Here is a 16,147-nt window from a genome sequence, read left to right as displayed (position 1 = left end):
ATGCATGGCTGGTGGCAGGATTGGAACTGCATAGTGCCTTTTGCAGAAAATTCTGCAAACTGCTGTGGAGGCCCTACATGTTGTGAGGTACCAATATGATAAAGGGAATCACCATGGGGATTTGAATGGGGCTGAGTGTATATGTACAGTGAGATGAAGAAGGTGTAGTATAGGGGATGCATCATTTGCTGTAGAGACTGTGATAGCTCACAGAAAGGATGGGTGTGGTAGTTGAAGTAGGCATCACAGCAGGTGTGCCACAGTGGAAACACTTATGCAAGGTTCATGATGAATATGCAACGGGATACCAAGGTGTTGCTGGAGATTTAAAAATTCAATACAGTGGCTGTGCTGGAGCATATTTGATAAATAGAACATACGCTAGAACAAAAATGTTGAAACTGCTATTATGTACTTGATGAAAAAGAAATTAAGAAAGCGTTTAAAAAACAGAAAACAATCACCGTGAAGGGCAGCGATTAATGAGAGCAAGAGGCATTTTAGAATCACTACTTCATAATAAACAAAGACATGGTAAAAAATTCAAATGTAAGAAACAATTAATTGTAAAACAATAATTATGACACCCTACCTAACACCGCCATTGCTAATCATGCCCTAACTTTGTTAATGATATACTGATATATACTGACTGCTAGTGTATATTTGCTGCTAATCGTAACTTTCATCGATTGCCTTAACCCTAACCCACTGCTGCAGACATCATGCCATGTTGCCTTGATACTACCAAAACCAGCATTCTGTGTTAACACAAGATACACTGACAAAGGCTAACACCTACATTATAATACATACCCATAATCTAACACACTGCCAATATACCTATCCGATAATGTTTAATGTCCAGCTTTCAAATACACTGGATACATTACATCCTATTCATACTGAAGATACAATTTGATTGCTACTCGTATTTACAAAAAAAAGAACTGTCACACCATACCATCGATATATAAGTATTTTACACAAGCCGACTACCTCACACGACGCTAACACATCCTGCTGGAACAACTTCATTAATGCTAACACTTACTAACTATATACTGATTGTCATATTCTGCACTAGCATTTGATAACCAATGCTAACCCACTTGATGTTCTTCTATAGTAACCAAATTCCACCTCCAGGCTTGGAGATGACATGATAGAACTCATATGTAACCATGTCCAATGATAACTGGTTGTGAAGCGACTAGTATGTATGCAGTGGTGATGGGGGATAGGTGGCTACAGCAGGGGATGATAGGGAAGTTAATGGCAGAGGATGATAACGTAATGTTGTACCGAACTAGCAGAAATGGGAATGACTAGTGTTGGTTAAAATGTGTATTTGCAGCAGAAACTGTAATGAAATATGTACAGGGACCAATATGCCTTGGGGGCATCACATAGATGGTTTAATCATTGTAAGTCCACCGAGTACTCTAATTACTAAGTAAATTTATCATCTAAACAATGGGATCAACAGATAACAAAAGAACTAATTAAATTTCATTATGAAATAACTAAGTACTTCAACTACGAAATAGCTAACAACCAGCTAATTACTTAACTATCTAGCTAACAACTTACTTAATTAATGGTTAACAGTTTACTTAATTAACAGCTAACAATATCTAATTAAATAATCAGTAAAAGTTACATTGAAACTCAATAGAAATCATAATGGAAATCAGTTTAATAATCAGTAAAAAGAAAATCCTGTTAAACTCAGAAATAACAAGCCTAGTTAATGAAACTTAGTGAGCGATGCTCAACAACAGCTAAAGAACCTACCTGACGAGCTGGTCCCTGCTTAATCTCAAATGACTGGTTGCAGGGGTTGTGAAATCAACTAAACTTTCAGATGCAAGCAGTGCTGGAGCCACTTGCTATGAATCAAGTGGGCTTTGTTCTGGTCAATGATGAAGCTTGCTGGGCTCGACCATCTGAATTATGTCCAAGCTCTGCTTCACTGCGGTGTGAAGGGAGGGAAGGTGGTGTTTATGCATAGGCAGCGAGCCGTTGACAGTATGATATATGATGGGCGCGGTAATCAAATTCACAAATCCTGATACATACAATTCATGAAAAGCATCAAATGTTGGGCAAGTGAATGGATACAGATGCAACGTGGGTGTGCTTATGTACAGATGATGAACAGTATAAATTGCAGGAAAGTATTCTAACAATCAAATACATGATGTGGGCTAAATGATAGGAGGATGATTATTGATAAAGTATATATCAACTTTTTGCAGTTCATAAAAGAAATAAATAAGACATTTTCTGAGTTTAAAGGAACGAAACCAGGACACTGTTACAGAAGAGCAGATGGCCAATGTTTGCTTGAGATGGAAAATACTCGTGAGAATGCAGGAATCCAATTCTCAAGGTCGAAATTGAATATGCTCCAGACTGACGCTGTACATTTTGGGATCACTCTTATTCAAGAGAACGAACTCATAGTGACCAAACCCAGTAGTTTGAAAAATTCAGATATCTTGCCCACATCTGATGGTTTAGATGATCCGTTCTAAATCTCCGTCCATAGTTATTAACCAATGTTGAACCAACTTTGAGTCCATCTCAAATTGATATACCGACACTTAGGTAGAGAGTAACTTCAACAGCTTCAAGCACGGATCACCCAGCAGCCATAGTTTAGACATTCATCCAGCACAACCAAACCATGAATATCAATCGACAAGTGAAAAGCAGAGCACTCAATAGACAGAAGAATATCACTTCCTAAAACAATGCCTTCATCAATCTTGGTTTTCTCAGAAACCCATTTTGCGAACCATCTATTATAAAATAACGTAAAATATTCAAGCCATCAACAGAAAATGTAAGCCCCAGATCACAAACCAAGCTTAGAAAGGAACCAGAAGAGATCATAGGTATCGCTCAGTCTCTTAAGAAGTAGTAGATTATGCTGAAAATATGTTGTATGTGACATTGCAAGTTAATTACCTATTCCCAAACATGTGGCGAGCTGGTAGGCAGAGGAAGTTGGAAGCTCATCAGCTACGCACGATACCTTCTGCAAAGTGCCTTCCCTAATGACAACTGACTGGCCTTGATAGCAGTGGATCAATGGATTTTAGTATAGGATTCTTGGTGAGTTACTAATATCATAACTGTCAACTAGCAGGATCATTATTATCATCACCATATTCTTCTCTTCGTTTCTTTCCAAGCAGTAACAACATCTTGACTTTGAATTAATATTGGAACAAACGAATAGCAACAGGAGATAACAAAAAAGAAATAAAACAGACCACCTAAAGAAGAGATGCAGGGGAACAATGAATGCTATCCAAACGAAAACTTATGATGATCGGATATCAACAAAGATGCCTATAACGTAACTTATGATGATCGGATGTATCCGATATATATACACGATGTGTCCAAAGATATCCAAACGAAAGGGAAATCTAGCAAAAACGATATCATGCTATATTGAACTACATAATAAGCACAGAAGAGGTAAAAAAAAAAAAGGTGAACTAGTGATGTTTAAAAAGAAAGAATGGACAGGATGCCAAATACACCCATAATGAAGACATCGGCTAAACTACTCAGGTAAAATAAAAAAAATATAAAAAAAATAAAAAAAAATGCAACCATGAATGGAAGTGATCACAACGAACCCATACACCCACGCCATGTTACAGAAATTAAAGAGGGGAATAATAAAAAAAAAGGAAGCAATAAAATGAGAAAAACAGAAAAGAAAGAGAGAGAAAAAAAAAGAACAGAAAATGCAAACAGAAAGTCGTGAGAATAAAGCAGGAAAATCAAGTTTGGAACAGATATTTCATCGAAAAACTGAGGAAACTTGATAAACATAGAAAGAATTTATTGGAAAAAACATTCCATTGATTGTAGCAAATGGAGGATTCGACCCTGCTGTATGCAGGACGATCCTGTCATTAGTGCTCTTATAAGAAAATGGAAAAAAAGAAATGAAGAAGAACAACGGAAATCAAGACGAAGGAACACTGAAAATAAAGGGGAAACTATGTTTTTTTTTAAAAAAAGGTGGAAAAGAGAGAAAAATGGTTACTTACCTGTAATGGGTTATGAGATTGAATGATTGTTTTTTAGCCGTCGTTTCACAGAAATCAGGTAATCGAAGAAGTGGAGGTGATTTCTTTTGATCAATGCTTGCTAGATGATGGATTTTCAGTCGATCAAAGGGAAAAACACAGGGAAAAAGAGGAAACAGGGGAAAGAGGAGGAAGGAAAGGAGCGGGAAAAACTTCAAGGGAGAAGCGTCGAGGATTTAACATGGAAGGGTGAAGCGCGGATGGGTTAAGGAGAGACCCGCGTGATCTTTTTTAAAGGGGAAGATTCGAGAGGGTGGTCGGTTAGAGATCGACGAGAGAGGTAGGAGAAGGCAGGTGGTTCCGCGATGGGTGGTTCGGAGGGGTGCGATGGGGAAGAGGGTTTCAGTGGATGGCTCGTGAAGGGAAGCCGAGAGGGGAAAAGAGAAAGAAAAGGGTTTGGAAGAGGGTTTTTCAGATAGGTTTTGTGAAGGCTGAGAGAGAGAGCGACCCTATCAAAAGAAAAAAACCGAATTAGGGTTTTTATTTTCAAGCATGTCTTTCTACTTTATAAAATTTCCAAAACGAGGTTCTTTTTATAAGATTTTTTTCAAAAAAAAAGATAGACTTAAATAAAAGATGATTTTCAAAAGGTGGTTCTAAAAGCTTATTATTATATATATATTTTTTTGTATTTTCTTTGTGTTTTTCTGATTTTTGTATTTTTGACAAAAAGACTTTAAAACTAGGGAAAATGAGAGATTAAAGACTATTTTTGGATTTTTTTTTTAAATATTTACAAAAGAGGGGTTTTCTGAGAATTTTAACATTGTTCTTTTGAAAATCCTTTAGAAAATGGGTTAGAAATGAAAGATTGGGTCTGGTTTCCAACAAATCTGAGAAATGAATGGAAATTTTATCAAAAATTTGACCTGATTATTTAAAAGATGGACCCAGGGGCAAAGAAGGAATTTTTGGATTTTTGGAAAATTTGGGGTGTTCACAGATGCCCCTCTTTGCTGCTAAGCCGGTTGCGAGCCGAGCTTAGCGGCAAAGAAGACACGCCAAATTTTCTTAAAAAAAAAAAAATGCCCCAGTCAAAAGGTCTGAACTGGGTGTGAAAGAATCGGTTTTTTAAAAGATTTATTTTTCAGGTTTTGTATCTTACTCTGAAAGGGTTTTTGGGAAGAGAACGAAATCCTCGAGAATGAAAATAATCTGGATAGAAGAAAATGAGGAAATCGTGATGGGATTCTTGGGATGAATATCCTAAAATGATAAAAGGAGAAATTTTGAAGAAGTCTCAAGGTTGAGACGAAGATAAGGATTTTTGAAAAGAACACAGGCTTAGCCCTTAACTTGGATGGGACATTTTTGAAAACTAACCTCGTGGGACGAGGTTCAAGTATAATTTTTTATTTGAATAGATATACAAAGTATGGATTCCTTGATGGGGAAAACCATGATGGGACTGGGAGAAATACCTCACTTAGAATGAGACAACTCTCTTTGAAAAATATAAAGAATGCTGGGTTGTATCAAAATAGATATTGAGCATTTATTTCATTTTTTTGATAACCAGAAAATTTTGCCAACAAGATGAAATTGCAATTGATTCAAAAATGCTTGAAAGTGTGCATGTATGTGCGAAAGATATTCCCTCTTTTACCTAGAGTATTCCCTCCAAAATGAGGTTAACTCCTTGGATTCTAGAGTTTAGATTCAAATTTTAAAGTTGTTGAGTTTCTTCAAGGAAGTTATCCATTTCCTTGACATGAATAGAGAAGAAATACTCTTAACTTCATAAAGGCCAGCAGTGAAAAGACATTGATGAAAGGATTTCGCATAAGAAAAGATGATTCTTGGCAATTTTGGCAGTTTGATATCCTGAGGCTTTTCCCATAATGATCTTTTGGCACTTTTTTTGGGACATTGAGCTTTCTTGGGTTTCTACATCATCCTTCATTTGGATGTTTCCTGACTTTTCTTTTTTTCTTCGAGGAAGGGTACGTCACAAACTCCGTCATCTTGGAGATGCTTCGATCCTTCTTTTTCTCGGGAATTATACTGGGTCATTGGTTAAAAATGACAGCAGCAATCAAATATCTTTTAGGGTTTGTCGGGAGGTTCATCACACTCGCCTTCATCTTGACGGTGATCTGAACTTTTCCTGGAAGGATCCGTCACAAACTCCGTCATCTTGGAGATGTTTCCAATCTTCTTTGGCCCCGGGGATCTACTCGCTTAATTGACCTTCATCTTGACGACAATTGAGAGATCCCTTTTGCGGATATTTGATTGAAGCTTTGAATGAATGAAATGAGGAGATGTGGATTGAGTGGGTTCTTTTTAACGCTCAGGATATTTCCACTGCCTGATTGCCAGAAAGTTGACTTAAACATGCGTCATAGCTATGATCAATATCGATTTGTTTCTAGCTTTTCAACATCATTGAATATTTCTTTTGATAATCATACCAAGGATCTTTCTTGCATCCGCTTGGTTGACCAACAGAGAGAAGATTTGAATTTTCACTCCTTTTCGCAAAAAGCTTCACCCTTTTGAAAAAGAATACTAGAGGTAATCTGAGGTGATTCTTTTTGTGCAGTAAAATATTGGAATCAAGACATATTTTAGCAGATTGGCAAAGTTTTCGAGAATCTTTGTGAAATAATCACTCAATATAGATTTTGATAGGACCTCGGGCTGAACATCTTTCATTTTGGCAATCTTGATCAGTAAAACTAGGTTTTATGAGACCAATCTTAAAGAATGAGGTTTAAGTAAAGAATCTTGTAAAAGAACTTGGTAAAGGAATTTTTGGTAAAAGGACTTTGGTAAAGGACCAGTGTTAAACTGGAATTTGAGAAGGATTTTGATAAGGGAACATTTTGGTAAAAGACTTTGGTAAAGGATTTTGATAAAAGACTTTGGTAAAGGACCAGTGCTAAACTGGAATTTTGAAGGACCAATATACACATTGGAATTTTTGAAGGACTGATTGAGATTTTGAAGGACCAATTTATGAAAATTGGAATTTTGAAGGACCAATGTAAACATTGGAATTTTGGGAGGACCAATTTGTGAAAATTGGAATTTCGGAAGGACCAATGTAAACATTGGGATTTTGAAGGACCAATTAGGATTTTGAAGGACCAATTCATAGAATTGGGATTTGGAAGGACCAATGAAAAACATTGGAATTTAATGAAGGACCAATTTGGGATTTTGAAGGACCAATTCGTGGAACTGGAATTTGAAAGGACCAATGTAAACATTGGAATTTGATGAAGGACCAAATGAGATTTTGAAGGACCGATTCATGGAATTGGAATTTGGAAGGACCGATGAAAACATTGGAATTTGATGAAGGACCAATTGGAATTCGAAGGACCAGCGTGAAACTGGAATTTTGAAGGACCAATTTGTGAAAATTGGTATTTTGGAAGGACCAATGTAAACATTGGAAATTTGAAGGACCAATTCGTAGAATTGGAATTTGGAAGGACCAATGAAAAACATTGGAATTCGATGAAGGACTAATTGGAATTTGAAGGACCAATTCATAGAATTGGAATTTGGAAGGACCAATGTAAACATTGGTATTTGATGAAGGACCAATTGGAATTTGAAGGACCAATTCATAGAATTGGAATTTGGAAGGACCAATGTAAACATTGGTATTTGATGAAGGACCAATTGGAATTTGAAGGACCGGCGTAAAACTAGAATTTTGGAAGGACCAATTTGTGAAAATTGGAATTTTGGAAGGACCAATGTAAACATTGGAATTTTGAAGGACCAGTAAAAACTGGGATCTTGAAGGACCAATTTATGAAATTGGAATTTGGAAGGATTTTTGATGAAGGACCAGTGCTAGACTGGATTTGGAAGGACTAATGTGAGAATTGGGTTTTACGAAGGATTTTGTAATGAAGGACCAGTGCTTAGACTAGATTTGGAAGGACCATTATAAAAGGTTGCGCTGCTTCTATGAATGGTTTCAGGATTATCCCTTATCCTGAATGAGAATGAAGGGATTTTAAAGAGAATAAAACTCAATTTTGGATATTCAAGAAGATGGAATATATAAAAAGGGAGGACCCGAGCCGGAACCTAGATTTTCAAGGTAAAAGATAAAAGAGAAAATTGAGTTTTGAAAACTTAAATTTCTAAAGAACCAATTGTTTTTCAATGCGAGGATTGGATTCAAAAGGAAGTCGAAGTCGGAACTTGGAACTTCAAACGAAATTAATAGACAAAAAACCCGAGCTGGAACTCGGTTTTCTAAAGAAATGATTGGTTTTCAATGCGAGGATTGGATTCAAAAGGAAGTCCGAGTCGTAACTCAAAACTTCGGACAAAAAATAATAGAAGAAAAACCTGAGTTGAAACTCGGTTTTCTAAAGAAATGATTGATTTTCCAATGCGAGGATTGGATTCAAAAGGAAGTCTGAGTCGGAACTCGAAACTTCGGACGAAAAATAATAGAAAAAAAACCTGAGTTGAAACTCGGTTTTCTAAAGAAATGATTGATTTTCCAATGCGAGGATTCGATTCAAAAGGAAGCCCGAGTAGGAACTCGGAACTTCGAATGAAAAATAATAGAAGAAAAACCCAAGTTGAAACTCGGTTTTCTAAAGAAATGATTGATTTTCCAATGCAATGATTGGATTCAAAAGGAAGCCCGAGTCGGAACTCGGAACTTCAAACGAAAAATAATAGAAGAAAAACCCGAGTTGAAACTCGGTTTTCTAAAGAAATGATTGATTTTCCAATGCGAGGATTGGATTCAAAAGGAAGCCCGAGTCGGAACTCGGAACTTCGAACGAAAGAATAAAATAAGACCTGAGTCGAAACCCGAATCTTTAAAAGGAAAAGATAAAAGATAAAAGAAAACAATTGGTTCAATCAGAACCAAAGGAGAGCCCGAGTCGGAACTCGAAACTTCGAATGAAAAGATGAAAGGAAGACTCGAGTCGGAACCCGAAAAGATAAAAAGAAAATTAAAAGATGATTCAGGTTTATCCCTAACCTGAAAGGGAAAGAAGGAATAAAATTGACAAATTCAACAAAATTTGATAAAAGGTTGATAAAAAATTAAAAGAATTGATAACAAATGAAAAAGAATCAATAAAATTGGTAAAGAGTCAGAAATAAAGACAAAGATTGACAAAGATCTAAAAGAATGGTGAAGCTTGATAGAAAAATTAAAGATACTTGGAAGAAGATGAAAGACTTCAGGATTATCCCTGATCTTGAAGGAAGAAGGACCTCGAGGGACGAGGTTCAGGTTTACCCCTTAACCTGAGCGGGAAATTGAATAAAATTTATAAAAATGGGGAAGAATTTAAAGGAATTTATTTTGAACAAGAATTCTCACAGGTAGCATTGGTGCTCCTATGAGGGGTCTCAGGATTATCCCTTATCCTGAATGGGAAAAGAAGGAAAAAAAAGGAATACCTCATGGGAAAGAGGCATCAGGTTTATCCCTTAACCTGAAAGGGTAATTTTTGAAAATAAGAATTTGACGAGAAAATTTTAACAAAATCAATGAAGGATCAATAAAATTGACAAAATTAATAAAAAATTGATAAGACTGATAAAATCGCCAAACAAATAATAAAAAGAAAGAGTTGATTGAGAAAAAAAGAATTTTTTTTTATCCTGCCTGCATGTGGGATCTTTTAAGAAGTAGGAGAAGAATACGAGGAAATCATCTTTGAAAAGATGATTAACTGCGAGAGCTAATCTTTGAAAGGGGATCGTTCATTAGAGATCATCATGAGAGTTTAATTTTTTTGAAGCAATGATTTGAAAATCAATTTTTAGAAAATATGACCAACGCGAGGGTTGATATTTGAATGTAATGATTCGAAACCAATTTTTAGAAAATATGATCAACACGAGGGTTGATCTCTAAATGCAATGTTTCGAACCAATCTTTGAAGATAAAACCAACACAAGGGTTGACCTTTGAATGATTTGAAACCTATTTTGGAAGATAAGACCAACACAAGGGTTGATCTTTGGATATAAATGTTTCAAAATTAATCTTGGAAGATAAAACCAACACAAGGGTTGACATTTTAATGCGATGGTTCGAAAACTTATTTTTTTGAAAACACGATCAACTCGAGGGTTGATTTTTCAATGCAACGGTTCGAAAACCTATTTTTGTTAATATGATCAACACGAGGGTTGATTTTTCAATACAACGGTTCGAAAACCTATTTTTGTTAATATGATCAACACGAGGGTTGATTTTGACAAAGGTTGGACCAAAGAGTATTTGAACTCTTTGGTCATCATAATGAAGACTTTCAAAATTTCATGATTTTTGGAAAAAAAACCCTCATAGGTAATATCATTTCTCTCATGAATGATGTCAGGATTTTGCCCCGCATTATGAAAAAGAACATGAATTTAATGACAAGAGAATATTTTGAAGTGTAAATGTAATTTTTAACAAAAGATGCCCCAATATGACAAAGGTATGAAGGAAATTGACATTTCATTTATAAGTAACTACTGAAAACAAGAACTTGACTATTTACAAGCATGTGACCAAAAAGATCGCAAAAGACTAGGGCTGACTTGCCCCTACAAGACGACGGGAAAAAGCAAAAGGAAGAAAGCAAGAAAAGTTTTGATATCATCAGTTCTTTGAGTGATCTGGGAAAGGCTTTGTTAGGACGGCGGGCTACTCTTCTTCTTCGTCCTCTATCAGAAGATTTTTATCAATGCAATCCTGGATGATGTTCTTTAGGACGAAGCAGTGCTCGGTGTCGTGCCCCATTGCCCGGTGGAACTTGCAGAACTTGTCCTTCCATTTTCCCAGGGAGACCAGAGGATCAACAACTCTCGGGAGTTTAATCATATCTTTGCTCAGCATATACTCCAAAACTTGTTCGAGGGACTATTCCAGAGCAGTGAATTGGCGGTCATAACCCCAACCTTCACGTTTTATCTTTTCCTTCTGCTTGGCGGGAACTGGCTTGTCATTTTGCTTGAAGGGTTCCTTTTGCTGACCCATCTGCTTGGTCTTGTTATCTTTGCTGCCACTGCCCACAGAGTTAGCTGAAAATGTATAATTCACCTTCTTTTTGAGGTCTTGGCCGCCCTTGATGAGAGTGATGCCCTCATAATTCCCATTGTCCATCCCCATCTCGAGCCACTCAGCTCGTTCGATAAGCTCTATGAATGATTTAGAGGGGTAAGTGGAAATGAGGCTTCTAAGAGGCTGAGAAAAATTGTTCAGGATAACTTGAAGTGCGTGCTCCTTTGAAATGGGGGTTCTCATCTTGTTGCAGGTATCTCTCCACCTCCGAATGAAGTCTACAGCTTTTTTCTTATCTCCTTGTTTCAGGTTATACAGGTGATTGAGGGTCGGAAGTGCCTCAGTGTTGAACATGAATCTTTCCACGAACAGATTAACAACTTTGTCAAAATTTCGCAGCTCGACGGGGTTGACGTGCTCCGCATACCATTTCGCGGCTATGCCTTCTAAGCTGCAAGGAAAGCACAAGAAGAGGGCTTGATTGTCTTCACTGAATCTGGCACATTCGGCGAAGAACATCGCGAGATGGGCTTTTGGATTGCCGGACCCATCGAACTTAATAAATTTTTGGGGGAGATCTTCCAAGCTGCTGTCCCCATCTAAACCAAGGTAGAAGTCCTGTCTGGTATATACCCTCTTTCCCTTATCTCGGATCTGTAGGTCTTTGACCATCTTTGTCAATATTTGAACTGAGTCTTCCACTGTGACTCCATCTTTAGGCTTGTTGATTGATTCAGGTTCCTCTGCCACCTTCTTGACTTGTCGCAGGTATTTTGGAACAAATACAAACTGTTCTTCCTCGGAATCCTCCTCTCCTGACTCCGTACCTTCAGAGGTGGTGTCTTGTTGAACCTTCTTCTTGCTGATCCAGACATGCTTCTTCACTGGCTTCCTTTTGACCTTGGTTTTAGAGGATGTTTTCTTTGAATTTGCCCCAGCTTGCTCGGACATCATTTTTGCCATCATCTTTTGAAAGATTTTATACATTGCTGGGTCGACATCATCCTCATCTGAATCATGTTTTCGGGACAACCTGGGAGAGTTCATCTCTTCCACTTCGCTGTTATCGTGCTGCTGAGCTGCCCTTCTCCTTGCTCTCGTTTGAACCATGATTGGAATGTTGGTATTTTCTCTGGAGAATAAATGAAGGTTTCAGATCAAAGAAATTTTGAAAGGAAAAGAGATAATGAAAGAGAATTTTTAAAGCGATCTCTCGATAAAAAGGATTTTATATGGAGAAGATGGAATATACGAGGAAGAGTATTTTTGAAGATGACAAGACCTTGAAATATTTTTTAAAAATTGCAGGCAGGATCAAAAGAATTTAAATAAATCAGAAGAAGAATAATACGCCTGGACTTTTGAAAGATAGGGGAAAGAATTTAAAAGAATGTCCAGGGTTTAAGAAATTTATGAGAGAATAAAGAAATAAGAAATATACCATCCTGGATTTTGAGAAAATAAAAGAATTTTTATGAAATAAATATCCAGGGTTTTGAAAGATAAGAATTTTCAAGATAATATCTACAAAAGAATCAATTTATACAAGCAATGATGCACAAAATAGCACTCCCTAGAAGCTGACTCTAAATGCAAATTTTGAAAAAGGCTCGTAGGACCTTAATCCTAACTCTAAGGATTTAGATCATCTGATTACAATCAAGATACGCCGATATACCCAAGCCGAAGCTCGAATCACGTGGCATAAGAATTATTTCTCCGGTTCTAAGGTAATGGCTTCCCAACATCCTTGAGCACCTACCGATATACCTCGGACTATGGCCCTTAGGTACGTGGTAGGGGGGCGCGAACCCAAATAAGTGGTCCAGTTGTGAGGCTCTCTCCCGAACTATGGTTCAGTGAGACAGCCCAGCAACGTGAAGACCGGGACAATATAGGTAAGGAGGTTTTTAAAATATGTTCAACATGCAAGAAATCAGATGGCTCTAATGCAAGTCCTAAAGAGATAGATTAAAATGAAAAGAAGCATACACTTGCATACATTGTTTTTGCATTCAATCCTTAAAATCGAGGAGAGTTGTATTTAAGACCTAAGTCTAATGTGAGCATGAAATAATCTCCTCAATATAGTCCTACCAAACCATACCTAAATCCTATATGCAATGATGTCAGCTTAGGATAAAATCTAGGCTCCAAAGGTTTGCATGGAAATATAGCTGACATATATAGAATAAAGACATAGATAATGTCAAAGCAAAAGAAAATGCATTAAATTCAACCGGACGAAGATGGGTCCCATCACAGTCGCCAAAACTGTGATCATCACAAAATTTTTCCTCTCGTAATATTCTCTCTCTCCCTTCTCTTTTCCTTTCTAACCTCTATTTTCCTCCTTTTTGAAGGGAGAAAAATAAAAGAGAGAAAAGAAGAGAGAAGAGAAAAAGAAAGAAGTGAGAAGAGGAACTATTTTGCGCGGTCTCACTTGACCTTAATTTTTGAAAAAGATTTTAAAAGATTACTCGCCTCCATTTTTGAAAATGTGCGGGAAAATGGAGAGACGGGATTCGCTCGTCGGTACGAGGTTCGATCGTTCCTGGCGCCTTTACCAGGGGTAATCGAACCAAGGATTGAATCTATGCCTTTTGCTTTGCCTAAATATAATCTAAGAATTTATTCTAACTCTAAATGCACAAAGAATCATGCTTGTGCAATGCAAGAATGTATGCTCCTTTTGAAAGATGTTTTGAAAATTTCCCAAGTTTATGAGATGAACTTGATAAGGGAGTGAAGAAATGTTTGAATCTAACTTTAGAACTTGAGATAGATCAGAGAAGTTCCAAGTTTTCGAAGTAAATTAGAGTTTGGAAGAATAAATCTTTAATTTTGAGAAAGAATGATTTGAAGCTTTGAAAATGAAGTTCGAAAGTCGGAAAATGGATTTTGAATTTGAACTTGAATTTAGGAAAGGAAATGAATACTTGAGATGGATTTGAATTTAGATTTTGAAGTTTGAAATTTAGAATAGATCTGAGGGATCCAGATGATATTAAAAATAGAGATGAATTTAAGGAATGATCAATAGATGGATTTGGATTTGAAATCTGGAGATGAATTGGATTTGAAAAGAAGTTGGACTTGGGAATGAAAATTGGATTTTGGATCTTGGAATAGATTCAGATCTTGAAGTCTGAGATCCAATGTAGAATCAGACTCTTGACCCTAAGATGGAATTTGGATCGGAAGTCTGAGATCCAAAAAGTGGAATTGGATCTGAGATCCAAAAGTAGAATTAGACTCTGGACCCTAAGATGGATTTTGGATCTGAAGTCTGATATCCAAGGTGAAATTGGATTCTGGATCCTAAGGAGGAATTGGATCTGAAGTCTGAGATCCTAAGGAGGAATTGGATTCTGGATCCTACGGAGGAATTGGATCTGAAGTCTGAGATCCAAGGTGGAATTGGATTCTGGATCCTAAGATGGATTTGGAGTTTAAATTCAGAAGATGAATCAAGAATCTCAAAGTTAAATTGAACTTTGATTTTGATTGGAGTATTTGAATATAAATGAATTTGGAATTTCAAAGTCAAATTGAACTTCGAAATATGATTTTAATTTGAATATAAAATGAATTTGAAATCTCAAAGTTAAATTGAACTTTGAGATTTGAAAAATGAAATTGAATTTTAAAAATGATAAGAATTGAAGATAGATTGAGGAAGGTATTAACATCACTTGGAGTTTTTGAAAAAAAAGAATTTTGAAAATATGATGCAATTCTATCCTAAATGATGAATGAATTTAAATTTTTGAAATTGGATTTTGAAAAGCTATTCCATTCTTTAAATGAATTAAAACAAGATTGAAGATATAATACATTCTTGACTATGGTCATTGAATGTATTATATAATAACTGTATTTAAATTCAGGTGAAGAATAAAACACATTTGGTGCTTTTATAGAATTTAAAATGAAATTAATTCTCAATATACCCTGACTATGGCCATTGGTATATATTTTGAATTAATTTTAAGTTAAATTCTGATAAAAGAAGAAAATATTTGAGTAAATATGATGAATTTTGAAAACGGATCCAATGTGGATCCAATGTTATTTCGTAAAAGATAAAAATACCAAATTTTGTCCACACCCTGACTATGGCCATTGATATGGATCATCAACTTAAGATTAATTTATCTCTTACGAAATGGTGCACGTGCCATTGTGAGATTTTGAGAAATAAAGGAAAAATGCATGAAGAACAAATAATTCATGATGTTTACAATGTTCATTCATTCTATCTAAAACAAGAAATGTAAATGTTTCTCATCAGCATCTAGCTATCACAACTTTAAAATTGGGATAATGAAATCTTAATTTAAAGAGGGATTTCAACAGATTTTACATATCTCCTGCAAGGGTCAGGTTAGCACAGGATAAAAGATGTAACTAGAAGGAAGTTCACCAAGTATCATACTGATATGAGGCTTTTACATATATTATGTACTAATGAAGATCATATTTGATAAGAAAAATGCATATATATAGGGTTCTAGGCTAATAAAGAGATTTGAAATATGCATGCAATACCCTAAGAAAAGAGAAAGAAAAAAAATGTAACAAAAATGCTAAAACTATTCATAGCAACCTGCTGGAAATTACCGCCTTTACAGGTTTACAATGATCACTAACTTAGAGACATTCATACAGAGGGACATTGTTAGTGTTGTACTAAATACTGTGAAATGACATAGAAACTGCCAACCAATTGACAATATGTAGGTAACAAAAGGGGTTGGATTGCACAACTACAGCAAGATGAGATGGGATGAATCAAAGAAAATATATATGCAATGAAATGAAGACAGAAGTTGAAAAGAAATGTGAATCACTGTTGTAAATTGAGGATGGGATCAACAACTATATATGCAATGAAATATGGGTTGTTGGTAGTAACATCAGGGTGTAGTCGAGACACCCATGGCAGGTGGTATGGAGGGAAGGACCAAGTGGAAAGGGGAACAATGCATGGCTGGTGGCAGGATTGGAACTGCATAGTGCCTTTTGCAGA

The sequence above is a fragment of the Nuphar pumila genome, chromosome 13, assembly GCF_984573655.1.
Source record: "Nuphar pumila chromosome 13, dmNupPumi1.hap1.1, whole genome shotgun sequence".
Taxonomy (NCBI): domain Eukaryota; kingdom Viridiplantae; phylum Streptophyta; class Magnoliopsida; order Nymphaeales; family Nymphaeaceae; genus Nuphar; species Nuphar pumila.
The sequence above is the reverse complement of the archived record's forward strand: the minus strand, read 5'-3'. Positions refer to the sequence as shown.